The sequence below is a fragment of the Myotis brandtii genome, unplaced genomic scaffold, assembly GCF_000412655.1.
Source record: "Myotis brandtii unplaced genomic scaffold, ASM41265v1 scaffold259, whole genome shotgun sequence".
Classification (NCBI taxonomy): domain Eukaryota; kingdom Metazoa; phylum Chordata; class Mammalia; order Chiroptera; family Vespertilionidae; genus Myotis; species Myotis brandtii.
Genome location: NW_005359840.1, coordinates 527,928 through 533,628, shown reverse-complemented (window position 1 = coordinate 533,628; position 5,701 = coordinate 527,928). Strand labels below are relative to the sequence as shown.

The window sequence follows — 5,701 nt, the reverse complement described above, 5'->3', positions numbered from 1 at the left end:
CAAATTTTTGTGCACTGGGCCTCTAGTCTATATTATAAAGGCCTATGGCCCTCATGCCTTAATGACCAAAGACCAAGGGGGGTAGGCAGGGCTGTGAGCGCAGTGAGGCGCATGCGGGTGGGCGGGGCCATGTGATTTCGTGCACTGGGCTTCTAGTGGTTCTGTAACTTGCCTGATTTGCAAAACTATATGGAAGAGATGATTGAATTTATCCCTTGGAGCAAGGGGGAGTTCTTCATTGAAGGAAGAGCACTGATGATGAGTTTGTTTGATAAAGGCAGATAAAGTGTCTTAGGAAAATTCCGTAATGCAGCAAATCATCATTACCATTAGAATCGAAGGCCCAGCTCCCCCATTTACTTGCTAAGTGCTCTCCTACAAATCATGTAACCTTTCTGTGTCTCAGATCTCACATCTGAAAATTGAGTTGATATATGATCATTCTGTTTACAATCCATTCTCCTGCTCCTAAGTTCAAATGAAATATTCTTTGGTCATGGTTTGAAAATTGTAAAAGCCTTGATAAATGTAAAGACTTGATATTCTTGTTACTATCATCAGGGATCCTATATAATAAAAGGCTAATATGCAAATTGTCCCCTCGACCAGGAGTTTGACTGGGAGTTTGGCCAGGGGGAGGGGCCGGCCTGCCAACTGCCCGTGGCCCCTCCCCCCAGCTGTGCCCCACCCATGCATGAATTCATGCACCAGGCCTCTAGTCATGTAATAATGATTATAATTATTCAGTATTCATCTTGAAGAGATACCATTCCAATTGTTTTACATGAATTATCTCATTTAATTCTCCCAACTCCATGGAGTAGTTACTATTATTTTTCCCCTTTGACAGATGAGGAAATTCAGTCTGAGGAAGTTTAAGTAATTTGTTCAAAGTCTCAAAGCTAATACATGCTATATCCAAGACTGGACCCCCAGGAGCCTGATTTAAAGCCTGCATTATTAAAGAATGTTGTCATCTGAAAAGTGGCTGCAAATTCTAGCTAAGGACTCTAATGTCTAATGGAAGTAAGACAGATGTATATCTATCCTTAAAGTTCAGAAGGTCACAGGACAAATGCTCCCTGGAAAGGGCAAAATAGAGTCTTATGTTAATAAAATTTAAATTGGTTGAAAATGTCAGTTTCTATAAATTGGGTCTATTGAGGCAGGTGTTTCATTCATTTATCTAATCAATCAAAAATGTTCCGATACATGAAGTACCTTTTGGGGTGAGAGTGGAGATGAGAGTTTAGCTTAAACTAGTCAATGTATTTCTCTGCACTATGTTCTGGCTGAATACAACACATTTTTATGATATTGAAGATAACTTGGGAAAATAAAAATGTACAGAAAACTCAAAACACCACCAATTAAGTTATTATGTTCAATTTCTTTCCTTACCCAACCTGATTACCAGAGCTGTTGAAATGCACTGATTCATATTTTCTCTTTTCTCTTCATACCTGCAAGTGCAGTGATGCTTAAGGACCAGTGTTAACTGTAATCAGCAAAAAAACAAATGGAAACTATCCAAATCAGCCTGGATAATCTATAAATTCTACTCAGAGTTTCTTCCTTTAAAATTAAATATTTCAGATTTCTAACTATCTATGTTTCTTTATGTGACTGTATATGTTTCTGTTATTTATATTCATAGATAGTCATTTGTAATTTCCTTTTCCCTTACTGTATTGCAGATCCCTAAAGGGTAAAAACTTTAACATTGCCCAGACTACCATGCTACATCCACTGCTTTGGCATATATTCTGAGTCACATAATTTGCTAACCTGACACGTAACAACATGTGATATCAATTTTTTTACCTATTTATTATAACATTGCCTGCAGCAGTTGCCATGCAGTACTCAGGAATATAGGAAAGTTCCACATTAGGAAGTCAGCTGTTTTCGCTTAGACTCCCCTGAATCTTTTTCACCTTTGACTGACACTGAAATAATATATAATTACCTGAATCAGGAATCTGAAGATTCCTGTATATTTGAGTTACTCCAAACTCAGTAACTCTAGATACCTGCTTTTCTCTATGGAAGAAATCAATTCTAAATTGAAATCCCTCAATAGCCCTGAATATGAGCATACAGATTACTTATTCAATCCCTTACATTTTCTGATAAATAGCCAATGTAATCTGTTTGGCTTAATCTATTCCAAACTGTTTGATCATGAAATTCCTAATTATGGAAATAAATTTGATATCCTAAAAATTAGAAAAACACCTAAAATGATTTTGGCATACTGAAATGGAATAAAACTTGCTTTTCATCAGTATGAATTACGGGCTTAGTAAATATTAGAAAATATATCATGGTTCCATAACTTTATTTTGACCATAATACAATTAAAGAAGAAAAATATCTTTAACATTGAATCTATATGGCATAAAATATATAATTTGAATGTAGGTGATTTGTTTATTCACTCAACAAATATTTATTGAGCAGGCACTAGTGTTAAACAATACACACAAAGTCTGCAACTTCATGAGGCTTACATTTTAGAGGCGGGATATAATTAACAAATTTGGGCTTTATTTCAAGTATGTCAGAATGAACTCACCAAGACTTTAATAGAAAATACTGGGTCTGGGAGCACTGGAGAAACAAGTTAAATGATGTCATGAAAAAATACGTAGCTAAATCCAGAATATGGGACATTCTATAAAACATAAAGTTGATCTTTTCTAAAAGTACATGGGGAGAAATGAAAATTGTTGTAGAAGAAAAGTTTAGGCAGTGGTTCTCAACCTTTTGGCCCTTTAAATACAGTTCCTCATGTTGTGACCCAACCATAAAATTATTTTCGTTGCTACTTCATAACTGTAATGTTGCTACTGTTATGAATCGTAATGTAAATATCTGATATGCAGGATGGTCTTAGGCGACCCCTGTGAAAGGGTTGTTCGACCGCCAAAGGGGTCGCGACCCACAGGTTGAGAACCGCTGGTTTAGAGAGACAATTACATGGCATGTTTGAACCTTGATGTTTTCCTGGTTTAATATGAGGTTTCCTTTGGAGAGATAGAAATGTTCTAAAATTAAATTATGGTGATGGTTGCATAACTTTTGTAAATTTGAAGTAAATCATTGAATCTTGCATTTATAATGAAAATTAGCCCATCCGGCGTGGCTCAGTGGATGAGCATCGATCTATGAACCAGAAGGTCATGGTTTGATTCCAGGCAGGGCACATGCCTGCGTTGCTGGCTCAGTCCACGGGGTGGGGTGGGGGGTGCAGGAGGCAGCCAATCAATGATTCTCTCTCATCATTGATGCTTTTATCTCTCTCTCCATCTTCTTTCCTCTCTGAAATCAATAAAAATATAATTTAAAAATAGAATTATAATCCAAGTAAGGCTTTCTATAAAAGATTCTGAGGGGGGGGCATCAATGGATATCAAATATGGATGGGTATTAGATGATTTCAGAGAGTTATTTTTAATTACATTAAGAGTTATAATATTGAGATTATGGAAGATAATGCCTTTATTGAGGTATTTGCATATGTAGCATTATGAAATCTGTAACTTTCAAACTGTGCAGCAAAACAGAGAAAAAAATAACAAATTAATAAAATTTATTGACTCTAGGTTGTGCATATATAAGTGTTCACTAGAAAAGTCTTTCATGTTTTCTATGTGCTTGAAAAATTCCTAATAAAGAGTTGGAAAATATATAACTTTTTAAGAGAGAGAGAGAAGAAAGAAAGAAAGAAAGAAAGAAAGAAAGAAAGGAAGAAAGAAAGAGAAAGAAAGAAAGAGAGAATCATTGGAGAATATTACATAAGGAGGAATATTATCTTTGTTTTTGGCAATCTTAACAAATTGGACCTGCTTGTAATTTGATTAGGAGAACCGATATCTCTCATTTGTTGAAAACTGAAAAACTGAGTGTATTGGGAAATAGTTGATTATGAAGCTACAAATAGACTTGGCCTAATGTCCTATGTGTAGCAGTATAAATAGTAGTCATGCAATTCACCTTTTCATCCTGCTTCCTATCTGTTCCACCTTTTACCTTTCAATTTCTGCTGGTTCACTTATTTTTTTTTAAAGTCTTTATTGTTAAAAGTATTACATATGTCCCCTTTTTCCTCCATTGATCTCTAGCAGCCAGCCTCTGCCCCCGAGCCCAGGCCTTCACCCCCCTATTGTCTGTGTCCACTGGTTATACTTATATGCATACAAGGTATTTGGCTGATCTCTTACCCACCCTCCTGCCTTCCCTCTGAAGTTTGACAGTCTGTTTCATGCTTCTATGTCTCTGGATCTATTTTTGTTCATCAGTTTATGTTGTTCATGATATTCCACAAATGAGTGAGATCCCGTGATACTTATCCTGGAGAGCATTATGCTAAGCGAAATAAGCCAGTCAAAGAATAAGTATAGGCTGGTTCACTTTTGTTGTGAGCATCACATAAAGTCCCTAATGCTCTTGGTATAAAAACCAAATAACTGATTCTAGGGGCTCTGGCCTAAATAATCTGGTCGCTGCTTATCTCTTCAACTTTACCTTCTGACCCACTCATCCTCCTCCCTCTCTGCAGGTCAAACGCAGTGGCCTTTTTTCAGTATCTTGGGTATGACATATTCCTTCTAACCAAGGCCTTTGCATGTACTATTACCCTCCAAGTGGAACTTGCATATTATTTATTTAGAAAAGCCTTTCTAGATGTCCTTGAGAAAGTTAGGTCTGTCAATTATGCTCTGAAGGCACCTTGTGCATTTTCTTTTAATGGTCACTGCAATGATAACTATCTAATTATCTGTGCAGTCATTTGTTTAGCACCATTTCCCTCCATCATATTTAGGGTTGTGTAAGGAAAGGATCTATGTGCATTGTGCTCATAAGCTCACCACTGAAGTTCTAAAACAAAGTCAGCATATAAACATGCTATTGTTTATATCAAAAACCACCTCTCAATCCCATTTTACCCATTATCTACTGCTTCATTTCTCTATTGCCCTTTTTAAATCAAAACTCCTGAAAAGAGCTGTTTATTCAGAGTTTTCAACCCCTCTACTCCCATTCTCTCTTGATCCTACATCAATGGAGCTTTCACCTTAACTACTCCATGAGAACTTTTGTTGTCCAGGTCACCAATGACCTCCACATCACTAAATCTGGTGATCAATTTGCATTATTCATCTTTGTTTCATCATTCAACATCAATTAAGAGAGTGAGTCACTCCCACCTCTTTAAAAGACTTACCTCAATTGACTTCCAGAATCACACGCTCTTGGTTTTCACTCACCTTCCCAGTGGCTTCTTTTTAGACTCCTTTTCAAGTTCTTCCATTGGAACCAGAGATAAACGAAAAATCAGAAAACGTTTGTTAAACTTCTCACATTAAGTTGGCAGCAAGTTTTGTTAAAGTAACAAAAAAAGTAACCAAATTTAAGGAGATGCTGATCAACATGGATGGACTTGGAAAATATTATGCTGTGAAATAAGCCAACCTGAGAAAGACAAATATCACATGATCTCATTATTTGTGGAATCTAATGAACAAAAGGAATTGACCAACAAAATAACACCAGAAGCAGGGAGGTGTGAAACAGACTGACATACCTCGATGTGAGGTTGAGGGGACAAGAAGAGATAAACCAAATAACTTAATATACTTATATGCATAGCCTATGGATATGGGCAATAGGGTGGTGAAGACCTAGGGGGTGGGTG

The 5,701-nt window shown here is 36.7% G+C and overlaps 1 protein-coding gene across 3 annotated transcripts in view; it reads right to left on the bottom strand.

Annotated features, from left to right (window-relative positions):
- The window catches only part of FAM133A (family with sequence similarity 133, member A), a 64,135-nt gene that overhangs the window by 12,276 nt on the left and 46,158 nt on the right, over positions 1 to 5,701 (bottom strand). For 2 of the 3 annotated variants that reach the window (XM_005868007.2, XM_005868008.2), the window contains exon 3: positions 5,231 to 5,310. The gene's annotated coding sequence lies outside the window, so the exon portion shown is untranslated. The remainder of the gene's footprint in view (positions 1 to 5,230; positions 5,311 to 5,701) is intronic. The other variant, XM_005868009.2, reaches the window with a different exon arrangement.